General features: G+C 43.1%; 1 pseudogene; it reads right to left on the reverse strand.

Moving 5' to 3' along the window:
- Window positions 1-2128: 2128 nt before the first annotated feature.
- LOC115312465 lies at window positions 2129-11871 on the reverse strand (annotated as a pseudogene).
- Between the last annotated feature and the right edge of the window lie 8259 nt (window positions 11872-20130).

Below are 20130 nucleotides of genomic sequence, written 5' to 3' on the forward strand. Positions count from 1 at the left end.
ACTCGAGACAAGTCTTTCTCTTCAGTGAGGTTCCCAAGTCCGACATCAGTCCACTATTCTCTAATCAGGACTGCTCCGAAGGAAGACGCTGTGAGTCTGTTGGGGCAGGAGCCTTCCATGTTGCGCTCTTCTACTGCTGCCGGCTGTTCTTCTCAAGCTGCCGTGCTTTGTGCGAAGTGAGAACCAGCTGCTATGTAGACAAAGATACGATAATCTGCAACTGAAGGCTGAATATAGTCAGGAGCCTTTTTACCGGGTGTGACAGCGGGTGTTCCGTGATTTCTATGAGAGGGTTAGACCCAAGCTGAAATTCGGAGGTCAGTTAAGAAAGAAGAGCTTTTTGTTTATTCGATGTATTGAAGATTTGTAGTAAGGTATATCAAAATATATCTTTCGGAAGCGTGTGGCACCTAAAGAGGGCGATAAATTCCGTTGTCAAATTGCCGCCGATGGCCGCATCGGTGTTGCGCTGCGGTATCCAAACCAGCGGATTGGACGAGCACCGAGCTACTCCCGTTCCCGCCTTGTAGTTCGCATACGCTCTATCCACGACTCGCAGCACAAGTCTTCCCATTCAATGTCCTCATTGTGCGTCAGAGCGTCTCCTTGGTATTCGAAAACCTATCTGCGCTCGGTACGATGAGTTTCTGTGCCATCAGTTTGCGGCCCAGTGGTTTACCAGAACGTGCTTCTACAAAATTGGTTGCGCGTCGGACGACAGCTCGACAGCTACTACGTATTCAGGAGTGTGTCAGTGCTTGATTACAAACATAACGTATGTAGACTGCTTGTCCACGGCTCGCTGCGTGCTTCTTCGTTTATCTCTGTGTGTATTCGGCGAGCCTGACGCAAAGTGGTTTGTCGAAACATGCGTCTACATATTGGTTATGTGTCCGACAGCTCGACAGTTACTACGTGACAAATTCATGGATGCCTTGTGGTTAGAAAATTGAACGTAAGTAGTTGTCGTTCCCGTTTTCACCGTTTGCTTCTCGTTCACTGTCACAGGAGTAATGTATGATAAACTGGAAGTAAAGATGATATAGCTTCCTTGGTTCTCGCGGTTTTCGTCTGCGTGCGAAATAGTGGCTCCGTGTTTTCAAGTCTCACGGCCAGTGAAAAAAGGTTAGTGTCGATGTGTTTCTGCAGTGACTACAAAAGCGATCGGAGGCGGCCTCCGAACTGCTTCTCGATCGGGTGCTCCAATAAACGTCACTCTGATACAAATACACCATACTCCTCGAGGCTCCTGCTGGGTTGTTGTTCCCACGGCTGACCAGAAGCAGCGCCGGCCTTTTTAATAGCCACCTCCATGGCCTCGAGGCAAGACGATAGACTAGCGGTCCCCGGTCGGCCGGTTGGAACTGAGTAGACCATGTGCCCTTGAAAAAAAAAAAAAAAAAAGGTAGTCACGCACTGCGCACGCAACATGGCTTTTTTCCGTTTGGTATGAAGGAGCCTCATCGGTTACTCACAGGGTGCTGGACAGAAATTCAGAGGTTTTAGTAGTAGCGGCTGAGCCGACGAGTACTGACATATGGTTCAGTTGTTCCTGATTTCTACAGTATTGCCCGCCTTTGAAGCATTTCGTGTGACGAAAAACTGAAAAGCTTCGTTCCGGGTGAAACATTCTTGTATTAATTCGCACTCTTCGCAACGCAAAACTTCGTTTTCGTAATTTCGGCGTTCCGCTCACCCTGTACGCATTGGGCTCGCGGATACCCGCGGTTGGAGCCGGCCGTCCCGTCGGATATCTCCGCCAACACGCAGCGGCGCCACCGTCTTTTGTCGCAAGCTTCCTATAGCAGCTTGTTCTCTACCACTTCTTTTTTGTAACACTGTCTCTCGAGGTTAAGGATATAACCCGAGGTTTTGACACAAATTTGCATCATTTATTTTTGACTCTAAATAAGAGAAACCGAAAAATTATCAATAGAAAGAAAAACGGATACAGTAACTTGTGAAAAAGAACGTGGAGCGACTGTCTGGTGAAAAGTGGATAGGTCATGAGAAGTATAATGACCCTTACTTTCAGTCACTGTCAATGGTATCATTGAAGACGGGCACTGATGCAAATCTTATCATTAGATTATGAAATATTCCTGTACCCACCAAGGCATGAACCGTATCATACTCCCTGGTGATTGAATGTGGGATACGACGATAGAACTAGCTGGAACAATACTTTAAAAAGCGACCTTTCGGCATCTTTGTTCCGTTCTGGGCTCGAAAGTATCCGAAAAGACAAAAGCACCAGCCAACTGGGCAGTGCTGTGCTCGACGCGTTTCTGGCACAGGGAGCAGTGTTCGGTCTCACATTCACCCCAAACCCGTGTGGGGTGAGTGGTTGCTGATAACAGACGGGGCTGCCCTCCGGGACTTGTGCAAACATTGAAGCTGTGCTTCAATGTTTGCACAAGCACCAGGACAGACCGCAGAGTTGCCAAGCACCTGCACAGACCGCAGGTGCTTGGCAAAAGGGGAGCCCCCAGGGTGCCGAGGTCATTTTTTCAGGCGCTGCATGGCCTGCTGCATGCCTGCCACACTTCTCGGTCGTTTTCTGGCGTTGTATAGCCTGGATCCCTGTGCTTCTGAATGTCCTCCTTCACCTGCACCCCTCCAGTCGAGTTCCACGACGTTGGCAGGACAGATCAGCGAACCTCAGGGCCATCGGCACTGCTAAGGCAGCTCCGCGCACGTCATCTCGAGAGGTGCTTCCGTGTACACTTGCCCATTAAAGAGCGCGATTAGCCGCAGCATTGCTAAGGCGTGGTTACACAGCCTTTCTTTTGCGGCGCGCTAGCAGCCACACGCCAAAACGAAGCCCTCTGCAGCGATCGTTGCCGACCCGCTGTGCGGCTTGACGGTCTTTCTTTCACTTCAGCAGCACCACCCGCGCACCACGAAGGCGGTCGCATTCCGGCGTACGCAATATACGGGCGTTAAAAAGTAATAACCGTAGACTACCTAACGAGTTGCGATCGCTAACGTGGAATTGTCAACTTATCCATCAAGAAATGTTTCCATCGATGATGGCTCAAGGCAACTCTACGCTACGAAATTATAACTAGGACGCCGGTTACGGTCGCTCGTCTTCCCGGCGGCGTAGTACTCAACCCTGTCGGTCTGGAAGTTCTGCGAGATCTTATCTAGACTCTTATTTCATTCGAGGCTGGTAGCAGCAGCGCTAGCACCACCGACTGCGACGGTCGCTATATCAATGGCCGCTCGTTCCCCCCCCCCCCCTCCCCGCCCCTCCAAACTATCGTTGCCTGTGGTATTACACAAGACCGCCAGAACCAGTGTCTCACAGTTGCCTCTAACAATTTTGGGAGAGGTGTACTGAAGTTCTTATTTTGACCGATACTTTTTTTTTCTAGAGCGCAGCGAGTCTTAAAGGGGTGCTACAACCAAATTTCGGCGATTATTTTGTGTTATATATATGTTCAAAGGAGCAGTATCACGTCGGACACACCAATGTCTTGTTGAAAAAGAGACGAAAAGGAAATTTAAAAGGAATTAAACGATTAGCAAAGAGCCCCTGCTGGATGTCGCGAACGCCTCGTTTGTAATGCCCATGTAGGAACCTTAGAGGTAGAGACGGTTGTTGTCTCGCCTCCCGCCAAGACGAGAGAAGAGGGGAAGGATGAACTCCCCTCTTCCCAAAATTTCTTTTTGTGCGTCCCAGACGTCGCTATTGTCCCTCTAGAAGATTATAGAAGGTTAACCCGTCAGTCAAGATTGTTATAAAAGCAGCCGCTTCGGTGGCTGTAACGACTAGGCCATCCCCTCGACGTCAGCCTCGCGGTAGCTTTGCTCGTCCCAAGACGACCAACGTCACGATTGCGCCGGATGTCACGTGCTCTAAGCTGGGCCTTCTCCGAGTGCTTGCCAGAATGGGCCGTTTATAACTAAAAATACAGGTACCAGGCTCAAAATACAAACGTGCGATTGTCATTTACGGATATTGTGGATCACATTCAGCCTATTTTTTAACACGACGTATATATTTCGAATTTCGTTGAAGTATCCCTTTAAGCGCCCGTTTCCAGGTTGAGCGGGATGGCCGTTCCCGTCAGCAGCGGCTTTACCGCGCGAATTGCATAATGGGACGTTTCCCCGCTAAAGTTAGCCGAGAAATTTTCTCGCTGACTTTAGTGCTTTTTTTTCACTTTAGTTCTTTGCTGAGTTTATAAGGAAATCTTTCTGTTAAAGTTTGCGGGAAAATTTTCCCGCTAAATTTAGTGGGAACATTTTCCAGCTAAATTTAACGAAATAATTTCTCGCTAGATTAATCGGTTTACGTTTCGCCGCTAAATTTAGCGGGGAAACGACGTCAGGTGACCTCAACGGCGATTCAGTTTGCCCGTAAAGTTTGGGGTGGAAATCGACGTCACGATTTTGAGTGACGTCACCCATGATCAAATTCAGTGGCAGGAGGAGAAGAGGAGGAAAGGAGGAGGCGGAGGGTAGAGAAGGTGGAGGAGAAGGGGACCGTTTGGAGGAGGAGGAGGAGTTTCACGTTACAGAGATTTTTAAAAGTCTCATTTTTTATTTAGTAATTTGAAGGTATGGTTTTAATTATGAAATTTCTGCGCTTCATTATAAATCTCTAAATCAACCGACCTTACAGCAAGCGACACCGTGAGCGGATTTGGGATTGGGTGGACATCTTACTCATTGGTGTAAAAATAATCAAATATAACCAGAAGCGCCAGGAACTGTACGAGATGTCCCTGAAAATTAACTTTTTTTTTCCACCGCAAAAATAGACTACAAATTGCCGAAGGCTCACTTTCTGGCCAAAGTTTGCGTTGGGAGTCCGAACCAGATACCAATTTTCAGCCGGCATTGATATCTTATTTATAAGTTATTACTGATGTTCTTAAAATTTTAATAGGTAAACGGCTGTTGATGAAGCTTTCAAATTTATGAAGCTCTACGGCGCCAGACACTGAAAATTGGTGAAATTAGGCCAAATTTTGTCGTTGAAACTTTTCAAAAATCACTTGTAATAATAATAATCCTTTATTTGTATAATGCCCCAGAACAACCTATTGGTTACAGTGTGGTGGCACATAAAAAGTTTAAAAAGAGAAAAAAAAAGAACACCTAAAACAGTACACAATCTCAAGCCCCCCCCCCCCCCCCCCCCCCCCCGACATATGCTCTCGAAATTAAAACATTTCACAATCATAAACCAAAAATATGCATATCAAGTAGTCGTTTGAACGCAGCAAAATTTAAGAATATGTCTACATGAGTCGGAAATTCATTTAAACAAATTTGCATTCGAGCCAAAGGGGACGGTCTCGTTTGGATAGATCTATAAAACACGCTTGAGTTTCTAACGACTCGGGCCGGTACATGAAAGTTTAAAGTCGACACAAGATTGCTATCAATTTGGCCGTGAACCACTTTATATAAAAATATAATGTCACGAGCAATCCTTCTTTTTGAAAGGTTCTGGAGTGAAAGTTCTCTAAGAAGGTATTCATAATCAAAATAACATTTACTATCAAAATATCTATCGTAAACAAGGCGTATAAATCGCTTCTGAACTCTTTCTATCCGTGCAGCGTCGGTCATTGTTAGCGAATTCCACACTGAACTACAAAACTCAAGTTTAACTCGTACAAGGGAACAAAACAATCGAACTACGCACATTATATTTGAAAAATCATGCGTGAAACGTGATATCATCCCCATTGTTCTAAAGGCAGAAGCAACAATTTGTGTAACATGACATGAAAAGGTAAGATTACTATCGAAATAAACACCAAGGTCACGAACTTGTTCCACACGTTCAATAGTGGAATTGCCGATAAAATATTGATGTAAAATTCTTTCGCGTTTTCCGCACATAGATAGCACTTTTGTTTTATTTGGATTGACCAGCAAAAAGTTACATGAGCACCAGTTTGAGATACGTGATACATCTTCTTGCAAAAGAGCACAATCATCTTCCGAATGAATACTAAGATAAAGCTTAATATCGTCCGCAAATAAGAGCAGTTTCGCATTTTGTATGCACAATTCTATATCACTGATGAATATAAGAAAAAGTAGCGGCCCCAAATTCGATCCCTGAGGGACTCCCGAAGTTGGAGTAAATACATCTGAGAAACTATTCAAGATTCTTATTCTACTCTTTCTATCCGACAGATTACTACGGAATAAGTTTAAAAGAGACGACGAAACGCCGCATAAAGAGAGCTTATACAAGAGTAAGTCATGATTAACCTTATCGAAGGCTTTTGATAAGTCAAAATACACAATATCGACTTGCCCACGTGTAAGAACAAATGGGACAGTATAATCAAGGAGAGAACAAAGGTTCGTTTCTACTGAACGCCCTTTTATAAATCCATGCTGAACGGCTTAGTTTTCGACAAAAGTAAAAAGAAAGACAGGCATGTAAAACTATCTCAAAAACCTTTGAAAAAGAACACAACAAAGACACGGGGCGGTAGTTATCTACCCTAGACGCGTCACCGGCTTTGTGTATTGGCACTATCACTGACCTTTTCCAAAGACATGGGAAAACACCATTTCTCAGCGATAGGTTAAATATGTGCATAAGTAAAGGGGCAAACAAATCAGCGCATCCTTTAATAATAAAGTTAGGTATTGTATCATCTCCCGCTGACTTCTTCGGTTTTAATTTTTGAATTGCCTCTAAAATTTCATTTATGTCGACCTCACTAAATGTGAAATTGTCGTTCCAACCAGTTGCGCAGATTGAAGACTTGCTTTTGAATTCTTCCTTGGAATAGCATTCACGAAAGTAAGTTTGGAATAAATTAGCTACTTTTTCAGGGTTTGTAACGTAGTCCGTGTCAGTACGTAAATAAATATTTCTTGCAGACTCTTTCGTGTGCTTCCTGACAAATCGCCAGAATTTATCAGGCTCACGCTAGAGACTATTTTCTACCGATTTTTTATAAATGAATTTGTCGTGTTTAAACAGTTTCTTTACAAGTGCTCTGTAAACACTGAACTTTATGTACCATAACTCAATGCGGGTTCTTTTAAACAATTTATGATAGTGTTTTTTTTTACGCATGTAGTGTTTCAGCTCCCTTGAGAACCAGAACTGGTATTTAGAGGGCTTAGACAATCGCTTTGGAATGAACGCATCGATTGCATTTTTCACTATCTTCGTCAAGGATTCAGTCGCAGAATCTACACAGTTATCATGAAGAACCGTTGACCAGTTATTATAACGAAGGAACGTATATAAACCTAAATAATTACCCTTATGATAGTCATATCTGGTTAAATTTTGTCTGTCACGAGACCTCACCGGCAAAGAAAAACATACGATGAAGGGCGGGTGAAAAACGTCAGGTTTCACAAGAGTATCGCTAACTGGCATGACACTGTCTATAGGGCAGTTTGAAAGAAAAAGATCAAGGACATTCCCGGCCGTGTTCGTGAACTGATTATGCTGAGTTAGTCCATTAAAATTAATGAAATCTACTAGACGTGACACTTTTACCACCGTTTAATTATTTCCACTACTGCTTATGCCGGTCGACCAGTTCACTCCTGGTAGATTAAAATCGCCGTACATATGTACTTTAAATTTCGAGAAATCAATTTGCTGTTCAAGCTTTTGTAAATGGTTTACGAACACACTCGAATCCGAGAGCGGAGGAAAATAATAGTTTCCGACGAGGTAATTAAACCCATCGCGTGTTAATAATTCAACCCATACGCACTCTGCATAGGTTTCCAAATCTACCCTTCTGCATGATTTAATGTTATCCCGCACGGCTGTCAACACCCCCCCGCGAAATTTCTTCCCGGTTGCACCGTAATTCCTGTCCCTTCGATAAACACTGTATGATGTTGGAAAGTAACTGGTGCTGGAGATTTCTTTCAATAGCCAAGTTTCAGTTAAACAGAACATGTCAAAATTAGTGGAAACAATAGTTGACATACAGTAATCTGCTTTCGTCCTCAAACCGCGAGTGTTCTGATAATAGCATGATTTTGATTTTGAATTTTTGAATAAAATATCGGTTTTGGCTGATACTTTCACATCTGGTTCAGACCTCCAGTGCAACGTTTAGGCGGATTATGAGTGTCGGCGATGCATAATTCACTGTTGCAAAAAAAAACTGTAATTTGTTTTGGGGGGGAGCACCCTTTATATGAGAGACTCACTCGATGCCGTTAAATGTTCTAATCGGCTTGCTGGAGCCGACCGCGGGCTGATGTAATATTGGGGCAAAGCTTTTCGTGACGTGTTCACAGCAACTTACGCGTCGCCACACGTGATACTCTGACTGCTCATGGGCAATGAAACTGTTTCTACTCCTGGCGCGCTTTTTCTAAGTTGGTTTTGCTCTCCCGCACCCCTAATTGCTAAAAGCCGCCACGCCATAACTCGAAGAAAACTATTTTTGTAGTCTCTCAACAGTTTGAGCCTCAGTATACGTCGAGCTCAAAACCTGTTATTAAAACATGCTAGCTGAAAAAAAAAAAAACCGCTAAAAAATTAATGACGTGACGGTTTGTTACTTAACTATCTAAGAAGCACTTTGCACTTGCGTCCTTACAATCTGCTATTCTGAAAGTTCGGGTATAGAGGAGGCCGATGAAACAGAAAATAAACAGTTGCTAGTCTGCGCCTTTGCATGTAAGTCATTTTCATTTCTGTTAACAGTATAATTTTCTGTAGCCTTATAGTTTACGTATTTATTTAGTGTAACTTCTCGGCACAGCATAAGTCGTAATGTCTAACCAACTAGCCGAAAATCAAGCATTGTCAGTTCTAAAGGCCTACTATATTCGTGTCGTTCATCTTATATTATCCGTACGGAGTTATTGTGTTTTTTTTAGGTTGTCACACTGGCATAAATTCATCTACAATATTCTTTCCTCTGAAACAAGACATCCCCAAAATAGCAAAATAGTAAGCCATACTGGGTTTAAAAATACAATTTGTTTATTCTATAAGCGTATTGTACACGATCTTGCATCGAGTATAGACATACATGTTGCCTAACAGCGTCATTCGGAAAGACGTCAGTTTGATTGTTGTCCCCGCTGGTTGCGCCTACACCTTCAATGTGAGGTGCTTGGTGGGAGGCGTCACCACGGACCCCAGCCACGTGGGCCCCTATTCACATACGCAGGGGGCCCCTGCTTTGGTGGGTGCTTTGTGAGTGGCGTCACTACGAACCCTGAGCCATGTGGGTTCGACCACCCACGCCTGGCTGTGTGTGGCTTAACCAGTGTCCGGGGAAAAGAGGATCCCGGTGGTTAAGCTGGGCCCGGGGTACGTTTGGACCATTCGGGGCACCTTTGGCGTGGCAATATACCGCTTCGGCCCCCGCTTCTCGTAGACGGTTGTTCTGGCTTGGCCCGCAAGGATGATTCGGTCAGTCTCCTTTTCTACCTTCTTCCTTCTTTCACGTTTTCTTTTACCTCTTTTTATTTTCTTCTACACTCCCTTCCTTCAATTGTTTTACTTTCTTAGGCGGCAAGGGCAAACCTTGAGTGGAAACAGAACCTGTCCCTGCAACCACACTTGGGTATAGTGCACGCGTAGCACTTCAGGTGGAGTAATTTTGTCAGACAAGCCATTCCTGTTATGGCACACTACCATCCCCTTGTTAGGCTTTGAGGTGGGCTGTGCACCAGGCACTGGATCCTCCTCCGATTTTATGGGTTCTCATCTTATGCTTTTATTTTCTTCAAGAAAATGGGGTCCCCCAAGGGGGTGCATTGAGCGTTACTCTGTTTGCAGTGAAGATGAACTGCATGGCAGCAGGGATGCCACCATCTGTCTCCTATTCGTTACATGCAGGCGATGCGCAGACTCAAGTTCATAATCTGATTAGCTTATCAGCCCCCCCCCCCCTACTATAGCTCTGTTTCCTCAATTCTTCTTTCTATAATAGTTTATGCACTCGGCGCATATTGGCCCTGGTAGCTTTGGCGCCATAAAACTCCAATCATTCATTCATTTGATTGTTGCATTTGTTTTAAGGCCTACACTTTACATGAAAATTAAGTTCAGTGTTGATAATGTGCGGGCGAAAAGTGATGCACCTGTCGGGAAGAATTTTAACACGTAAAATCTGACTTCAAGCGGGTTTTGGCATGAAATAAAAGACGCCATTGGAAAAAAAATGGCTTAGCTCCATTAGAAAAACATTCTGAACATTATAAATCGGAATGAGTGCAAAAAAAAAAAGTTTTTGGTAGCGGACCTTTGTCCCCTTGCAGCAAATGAGATTGTCATTAGCCGGTAAAAAGACTCAATAGCAAAGTACACAAGAAAACGTGAAAATAAGAAGTCGTGCTTTCATTTCGCCAGCACTCAGTGACTCTAGAACATTACATTCACGTATATTTCATTTTTCAATCGGTTCGGTATCCGTCGAGTCAATCATGAGTGCTCTATTTCCATCGTTCGTATGTAGTTTTATTTATGGTTAGATTGCTATACAATTCTTAATCATCTGTTCACTCAGGTAAACGAATAGCTATGAGTATCATTTAGTTGCTCTGAATTTTTAATTAACTGTTGTGAATTCTGTATAGGTGTGTTGCAACAAAATATTCATGATTTGCTTTAAAAAAAAAAAGAGTGCTTGAAGCAAATAAATGAGGCCTTTGGAATTACGTTATCAACCGCGGTAGATATCAGGTCACGAGTTAAGGGTTATATTTAGCAAATCAGTTTCCTAATCTACACTAATTATCCGTTCTGAAATATTTGACCCTATCTTCCTTTTTTAATATGAGATGAGTTTTCCGTTGTGAAAATACCGGCGTTGTTGTTACGACCCAGAAAACTAAATTCAGCGCCGCTTTTCCTTGACAAATTTAAGTCGTAAGCGGGCTGAGATAGCAAAACCAAGCGCAACAAATGAGCAAAGCAATTCACATAAGGAATCAACAACGGCCTACGCAGTGGGTCGAAGCTCGCTGCGGAGGGCCGCTGCGTCCCAGGGCAGGGCGAGCGCAATTATCTGCGTCAACTAAAGAAGCAAATACAAAGCACAAACCGAGCACGAAGGTGACGCCAGCGTTAGGCTGATTTTCTTGTACTCACGGACGGAAGAAGAGTCTTAAACGAACGCTCACACCGCACTCGTGTCCATTTCGTGCCCAAAGTTTTCCTCTTAATCAGAAGTTGAACACTCAGCTCGACGGCCACTTCTAGAGCAAGGAGATTTTGGGGGAGCGTGGGTAGCGAGACGTCACTAGAGCCATAGATAGAGCAAGCGTTTGGCCAGCTGTCGTGGTCTGCTTGACAGCTGATCAACTGCGTCAACGATACATGGCGCGAATGTTATTATCACACCCCACTTTGTCATTTCCGAGCCCAATAAACGCCCGGAACTATGTTGATACGATTGGTTATCGGTTTCCTTGAAACGCACGACGGTGCTGTTTTAGGTGAGCTGCTCACAGTGTTTAGTTGGTGTTGTACTTATTCAGGAGCATGGTTAAGTTACGTCTCCGGTAAACTCGGCCAATCTCCCTTCGTACGCGTGGGGATACCAGTTCGCGCATACGCCTCCCATACACTCGCTGCGTCGCGGAATGTGTGGAGGGAGTAGTTTTCGAAATGTTTTTAGTTGGTGCGTGTTATGTTTGAGCCGGGTGCGAAGATTATGGTTTCGAATTTGCAGCTGCCGAAATTTTGGTGCACTACTCGGATCACCGAGCGTATACGGACGAGTGGCCTTTTTTATATCCATAGCAACCCTAAAACGTAGGGAAAAAAATAAAAACGGACAGTACAACGTTGTACTGTCCGTTTTTTCTTATTTTCCCTACGTCTCAGGGTTACTATGGATATCATCAACCAGCTCGCTTGTGTTTTTACCTTTGTTCACAAGCCATTTTCAGTATATCCTTCTTAGCCGTGAGATTCTCTTGAACTGCATCTTGGAAGAGTTTTTCGTTGGAATTTGAAATTAGCTAAAGCAAGTGTAGTAGCTTGTTGAAGCCATTCGTTAAAAAAAATTATGTAGCAGTTGTTTTTTGAATGGCGTTCTTTTTTAATTGCGCTGTCATGTGCAATGTTTCGCTCCAAGAAGCTATTTTAGCAAAAAAACAGCAAATATATTATCGGAAGATATTCGAGGCGGCAGGAATGTTGCAATTAAACTAAAGAATCGACTTGCTCACAAGCTTTAATAAGGTGATAAAACTGCGTAAATTGGCGAAATGTTACACAAGACGTCGTTGAAATGTAATAGCCCATTGAGAGAAAATGCCAATTCAGCAAAAAACAACCCTCCCATAAACCAGCCTTCGTACAAATAGCATGGGCTTACTTTAAATTCATAAGAATAATTGCTTTGAGTTTATGTTGGAGAGGGTCACATTGCAAACAGGAGTGCATTTTAAATCTTGAATGGTGAAGAAATCTTCTCAATCGTAAAGAGCCCGTTTGCATTCCCTTATTCCAGTATTCTACCAAATTAAGTTAGCTGCGAAATCTAAATTGTCATCATCGTGTCCTGCTAAAAAAATAAAAGAAAAAAGACACATCTACTTGAATTGAAAATGTGTAGAATTCACTCGACCGTAATTTCTGCGGCGCGCCAAGCATAAGCGATGCGCATGCTTTATTCAGGATACGAAATATGAAAAACGTCTTTTCCCCATCGATAGCTACGGACATCCCTAGCCGTCTGGCCAGCGTCACGTGATTTCGGCGCCAGGCATTTGTAGACATAATTCGTCCCATTCTGACATGTCTACGAACCCGCAAGGTTTGGCGTTTTTTTTTTTTTTTTCTTTTTTGTTCTCTGTCAGTTTGGATATAGGGAACTCGATATGTCATCATTTAAATAACAGAATATTAAATTTTCTTACTTCTACTAAATACTACAGAATATTCAGGGTGCCAGGCAAAAACTGTATTATTTGAAATTGCCCTAGAAGGCAATATTTAAACGGTGAATTAGTTACTTTCATTTCAGTATTGACCAATTGGAGCTTTACTTGAGTACCTGACGCCAGCCGCTGTAACCGGCAGCACTATTAAAAAGGAAACGTTCATTATTTTCACTGTCATTTTGTTAAGAGCTAGCTAGGTCATTGGTGATAACCGTTACATTCCTGAAACATATTCGTGCTCACATATGTAGCCACAATTTTCTTTTTTACTTTTATATATTTATGTCATTCTTTCATATTCTTTCCAAACAGTTCACTGGCCATTGCCCCCGTGATTTTCCTACACTTGAAAAAAAAACAAAAAAACTGGAAGCATCAAAAAAGCAACAACAAAGCAATATATTCAAGGTATATCTCATTTCTTTCAAAAAAAAAATTGAAGAAAACATATACCTCGAAACACTCCGTTTGGTGTGCATTTTAATGTACCAGACATGATTTTTCAGACACAGCTAAACATAGCCCGTGGATTGCTCAGTATAAGGAGTATTTTTTTTTGCGGCTGACAGTGAATAAAGCTTTCGTCTGTCAACAAAAAGAAACAAAATGTTAAGAACAAATAATAGTATTTTTAGGATGGCAAAAACCAGGTCTAAGTGTTATTCTCTTTATTATACAAAGCGACGTTCCAAAAAGTTTGGAACGAATTATAAACTTTATAAACCGATAGAAAGCACTCGTATAAAAAAACACATAATTGGTTTGAATTTCCTTTCTTTCGGTGCCTCAGAGCTTTTACCAGACTTGTGGCTGAGCAGCCGTGGTAGACGTTTTACGAGGCCTTTCGGGGCAAGAACTGTCAGCGTTCTGCACGCTATCTCCTTGACGGGTGCTTTGTGACACGATTTATTCTAACGTGCACAAAATAAATGTAGGTCATAGCTGCCTCCTAAAGATCTCCGAGTTTTAAAAACGGCGTTTTTTACGACTCTGTAGGTTTCTTTAGTAAATATAAGAGCTGAAGTGAAGGCTTTCCTCTTGCTGCTGCGTGCCAAGTAGCGAGAACGGTGAGCACACTGGTCTGGGAAAGTCAACGACGTTTTGCAAAATTTTGTTATTATTTTAACGCCGTAAGAACGGAGTACATAGGAAAGACGTTCATGGATTAACGTGTAGGCCTGCCAGGTAATTGTAGTTTGATTCCACTCATACTGTATAAATGGATAATTAAAATAAGGTTCGAAGAACGCATGCACTCATGTATAACCAACAATGTAGAAGGAAAGAACGCACAACTGCATGAGGTAAATGTATGCAGATTTGTGCGGTTCTTACTACAACTCATGAAGTCCTTTAAACCCAATTACTTTTAGGAGCAACTTTCTTACTCCCGAAATGAATACAATTGCCTGAAGCAGTTAAACTCTCGCTTGCCTTCTTTATGGCACCCGCAATTTCCCCAACCTACCTACCAAGGAAATCTAGAACAAATTAAGTCTTCGTCAGTCGGACGGTCTACAGGAAGTGATGGACTAAGAAGAGAATGGTATGTAATCTGGTGATTATAATCCAATAGTGGACTGCACGGATGCCCCGCTCTCAAACCGGCAGAAAGACATGCCGCATTGAAAACCTAAAGTAAAAGGAAAAGTAAAGCTTACTTTTTGTGTGTAAGGGTCAATGACGTTTCCTCTGAAGTAACAGAGTAATATAATTTAATACTCTTGAACCACAGTAATATTATTTGTAATCGATTACTTCTTTTTAGTAATGCGCGCAAAACTTAATATCAGCATGGGATCCGGTTCTTAAAAGTTGACCCTGTATTTATGTCGTCCGCTTTGCTCTAGGTGCAAAATACACATTAGCACGTATTATTAAAGCAATTTTCAGAATTTGACCTTTTCTTACTAAAAAAGAGCATATAATGGCGAAGTGACAAACTGTAGTTTGGTGGCAATCACGTGACCAGTTTTATGGGGACAAACGAGCTCTATGTACATGTAGGAACTTTCGTGCGTAGGTACCTTTCTGTGAGGAGCTGCGATCGAAAACACCATTTTGTTGTTTCGACTGGATCGCCCTGCTTTCCTCACTAGAGAGTTAGACACCTGAAAAAAGGTTCTTGCCACCTTGCTACTAAAATTTAGAAACTTTTTTTTTTTTTTTGCACGAGAAGCTTGAAAAGAGTTTTTCTTTGTTCCGCACCACTCGTTTACGTAGACACATACCATGCCGCCCGTGAGGAGAGAATTTGATTTTTTTTTTGTAACTCCACCATAATGAAACCAAAATTCGCAGTGATTTACACACAAATAGCCGAGCGGTCTACACGCGTTGTCTCCAAGCTTCTTTTAATCAGTTTGCGCAAGCATAACACTTTTATCATTCAATGTTTATTCAGCTAATAAGACAAAGATGGATGAACAACCGACTTATTCAAGACTACAATTATATGGGATTTTATTATACATTGATCAACCAGGGGCAGGTATGCCGACTTCGGAAGCCCGGGGTCACTCTGCTTAAAAAAAGACAGTCTGCAAACAGATTCGAACACTAGTCACCGCGAGATCCGTTCTTCGATTGTCGTGTGGCAACGAGTTCAAGAAAAAAAATTGGGCAAGCGAAACATACAAACATATAAAGTGCCGCTCGTTTACAAGCCATGCAAGCGTGCCTTACGTGACCTGGTGAGTGCGGTCTCTCGCTCTTAGCCGAAGGGTCGTGGGTTCGAATCCCGCCTAAAATTCTTTAAATGTTTCGTTTAAGGCAAATTAATTACTTTATAAAGTAATATAATTTCAGACATACTGCGACCTTTAATTTGCATGACGTGCTATATTTTGATTAATTTCATTCCTCGCTTGACATCATGTTTCACTCGAGCGTTGTGGGTTGTTTTATATTCCCGCGCGAGGTCAAGTGAAACTGACATTATGACCTTATCGGCCAATCAGAATTTTCTCATCACGCCACCGGCGCCGGCTTTTCTACGACACCACCCCCTTAACGGTGTTGTGTGAAAAGTCCTTACCGTCATCTGCTAAATGTACCGGAAAATTGTTTACCTTTGTCTGACGGATAATGTCATCAAACACAAGGTAGACTTCGAACTTTACCTATTTCGCATGGGGGAAGTCACCGGACAAACCATATTTTCTTACCAAATGTGTAGTCGTTTTGCTGTCCTACATGAACCGATCGCCGCCGGAGAAAAGAATAACTTCTGAAAAAAGCGAATTCATAGCCATTTGACGTCGACCATCAACCTTGTACCGGCGAGCATTATTTTGCTTAGTTCTCACTAAAATAATGCTGGAACTTGAAATCCCGAATGAAAATACATTTTTTTTGGTTGTCAACGCTCGTTGTACAATATGCTGTGACGTAGAATCTAATCAGAAACCAAAAAAGCGAGTAATCTACCTCTCTCCCTCTTTTGTCACCTTAGATGAAAAAGGAGCACTCGTGTTCCAGGATTGGGATGACCTTTGAGCATGCCTTTTAATTTTTATAACGATTAGGCAGTAGATGTGAATTCTCAGAAAACAAATTGCAGCGGCAAACCCTTATTTCGGCTGAAGAATCTCCATTCTTGTACAGCAGAATGTACTCAGATATTCGAAAATTCAAATTTTTACATAACCGAGTAACATAATAGTGTATCTGGTTATTCCAGTACCCAGCTTGGCGGTTTTCAAATTCGAATAAATCTCCAATGCTGTTCAAACGTGAAAACGGGGCAAAACTTTGGCAAAGGACGAGAGAAAGAAGTGCACGGAGAAAGCGGTGGGCGCTTTTTCCGTGCACTTTTTTCACACGTCCTTTGACAAATTTTTGCGCTGTTTTAGCGTTTGAACATGTTCAACCAACTCGCCCAACTTACCGCCTTGTTGAACTCCAATGCTGCCACTACTACTAAAGTATAAGCAATCTGTAATTAGAAAGAATCAGTAAGAGAGGCCGTGTATGTTGCCACTAATTATCATGTGAATGTATTATGGTTGTCTAGAATGGGTAAACGAAGCAGTGTTGCCGAACCGTGGGACATTTCTCACAGCTGCAGTGGACAACGGGGAACTAAACTCGAACGCGTCTAAAGTAAGATACATATATATATATATATATTAATTCCCTATTTATTTGCGTTTAAATTAAGTTCATCTTTTCCCATTGGCGTTAGACTTTCCACACAAGATTGGAAATTTCTCACGATTCGGCAACACTGGAACGAAGGTCGCTCACAGTGTTCATTGGGTGAGGGTAGTGCCGCAAGCCATTCTGCGGATACCACTGTAATTTGTGATTCAACAGCATGCAGCTCCACAGCGGAAATCTCCGATCCGAGCTCATCTCTTGCTTTCATTCTAGAACGAACACTTTCACCCGCATGCACTAATTCATGTTTCTTTCGTCACGACAAAAGGACTTTCGGCACGTGCGAAGCGCATGCGGCTTCAGTCAGCGAAGCATCGCTCAGTAGGAGTTCAAGAGGCTCTCTTATTGGCTCACAGAGTGTCCTCAGGCACTGCAGGCTGAATCGAGGAACCTAGTAAACCTCACAATCATTACACCTTCCGTCCTAACACATTATAAAATCAGTCTTAAAGCGTTCCGGAGTGAGAGCGGGTGGGAAATATGCGCAATATGCGACGCTAAAGGCCTCTTTTGCGTCGCTACGACATTGTTGGAGTGTCTTAAAACGAAGAAGTGCTTGCAAGCAGACAGCGATGCTGGCGTCACCGTAATGTGCTACGTAAAGGAAGCCTAAATTTGAAAAAATAAACAACTCAAACCATAAAGAGCAGTTGCAATTTGATGGCGGACAACTTCTGTGAATGAGCACATCGTAGACATGAGCATGGTGCGTTTTTGAGTGGTGAAGAGGCTAGAAGCGGAGAGGCGATGGAAATCTGGGAAACACTTGACGCCTTTCCCACCGCTTTGCCTTGTGAACTGCAACCAAGGACCATAAATCACGTGATCCAGATGAAGCGGTGCGAACCACTTTTAAGGCTAGACACACTATTTATATAATATATCCACACCAAGCAACTAAAGAGCGGTGTGCGTAACGCTGGAAATCGCAAAGTTTTCATCGCCAATCCGTTGGAAGCATCATCTGGTTTATAATTTCCTCCACATACTTCCACCCAAGTTCAACTACACGCCGTCTGAAAGAGAGAAAACAATGTGTGTAAGCAACGCAAAAAAAAAAAAAAAATCTACGAATACCGAAGCTTTGTCTCCGTTTTACAGTGGCTCTAGGCTCTAGCCTTCCGGACCAGATGTCAAACTTTCAGAACTTGCCATTATGTGTTTTAAAATTAGCAAGCAATGTTTGGAAAGTTTTGTTATGACAAAACTTATCAAGTTCCAAAAAGAAGATGCAGTTAATTTTCAAGTAATCATGGGTTTTTTTGCGCCGCCATATTGTTATTAACAATTACCAAAATTAGCCTGTACCATTCGCACTAGAAAACAACACATTTTAAATACTTTTTCATCTGGCATCGACCGGTAACACTGCGTTTAGGAGGAGGCTGAGATCTCAATAAAGCTTGCTTTATTTTTCTTGTAAGAAAAACACGGATATCATTTTCCCAGGCACCCCATACCTATGCAATAAACAGCTGAATTGTTCTCACGGAGTCCTATGATGAGTTGAAAAAGTGAGTCCTGCTCACTTATTTGTTGCTTTGCGTGAGATGCTTCTATACGTGTAATTCAAATAATACGGTCCCTGAACTGAAATAACATAAACTAATCAGTCAGTATTGTTGATGCAATATTTAGCAGCCCACCTTAATCGGAGGAAAATTCGACAGCAGTTATGCAACTACGTCACGTTTGTCACAGTGACAGCAGCTGGGCGCTGGAAAAATTGAATATTAATGAGACGTCGTGTTGTTTTTTTTTTGTTGTTTTTGCGTCGACTTTTGAGATTGATGCTCAGGATTTTCACGGTCATTTTCACTTCCGCTGTCGACTTCGCTCCCTTGCATCATTCTTACTTTGGCTACAACAAGCCTCCTCAGCGCGTCGTAACTGAAATTGACGTTCTTCGATCCCGCGAAGGTCCTTCCGACGTCTAGCCATATGGCGTGCATGTTTGTCTGCTAGCATGGGAATACGCATGCGCGGACACAGCGTGGTGTTGTCTACAACCTTTGCCACTAATATACTATGTTCACCCCTAAACTGAGTCTGTAGTCAAAGCTACAGGCCTGGGATAGTCCACGCTTCTGTCTTTGAGATATACGTTTCTAGCGCTAGCTCTGGTTCTCCAGAAGAACGTCTCTAGGCAGCAACCTCGTGCTCTCGTACATGCTGCAATGGCTACAGTCGCATGATAAATATAAACAAAGTATTATTGGTGACGTGCGCGAACAAAAGCGTCGATGTGATCGCCATACCTCGTTTGACCAAAGGCTCCCTATGACCTTTTCAGTAGAATTAATTCACTCGCATCGACAGAAATAAGAGCAAAATCAGACTCCCAACTCTGACGGTCTTGATTTAGGAACATGATGGTGTAACGTATCTTATCGCAGCGGTATGAGAAGGGCAGTGCTCATGCCCGATTACACGCCGCGGCTAGATTAGGGCCAACGGACCGGCCTGAGGCGCTTTTCGTTGAAACATGTCACCGGAATAAAGTCGCCTGTTGCGACGAGTGTTCTGCTTCTTTTGGCGAGGCCGGCGAAACGTTAGGCCACGTTCACACATGCGAAAATTGCTCTGTAGACGGCAGAATTTACTGGGCGTGAATAGACGGTGCCGTTCACAGTTGTTGCCCCCCGTCGCGTTTGCTGAGCTCCGGTCTCTCGCCGATATCGGAGATGGCAGCTCCTGGCTCGAGTGGCGTTCGAAGAAATGCTCTTGCAGACTTCCTCTTGCAGTTAGGGCTAACCCGCAGTGCCGGAAAAACGCCCAATACTCTCGGTGGTACGAGAAGGCAATATTAAAATAACGAGCAAACGAAGGCAACGTGTGTACGTGCACTCACGCAAACATTATTCCACATACTTTCTTTGTGGGCGCTGTTTTCGTTGCTCAGCTGCCTTTTTTGGAACGCTGTTGAATAATTTGGTCTCAATCAGCATTTCTGCTGACCCAACGATACCAGCGAGACGGCGCCATTTTCATAACCTGTGAACTCCAAAAAGTCTGGCGGCAGCCCCAACAACTCGGGCGACTTAGCCAGGATGTAATGCCCGCGAGCGCGATTTCCTTCGTGTGTTCCAATTT

This window comes from Ixodes scapularis, unplaced genomic scaffold (assembly GCF_016920785.2).
Source record: "Ixodes scapularis isolate PalLabHiFi unplaced genomic scaffold, ASM1692078v2 PGA_scaffold3__209_contigs__length_174095766, whole genome shotgun sequence".
Classification (NCBI taxonomy): domain Eukaryota; kingdom Metazoa; phylum Arthropoda; class Arachnida; order Ixodida; family Ixodidae; genus Ixodes; species Ixodes scapularis.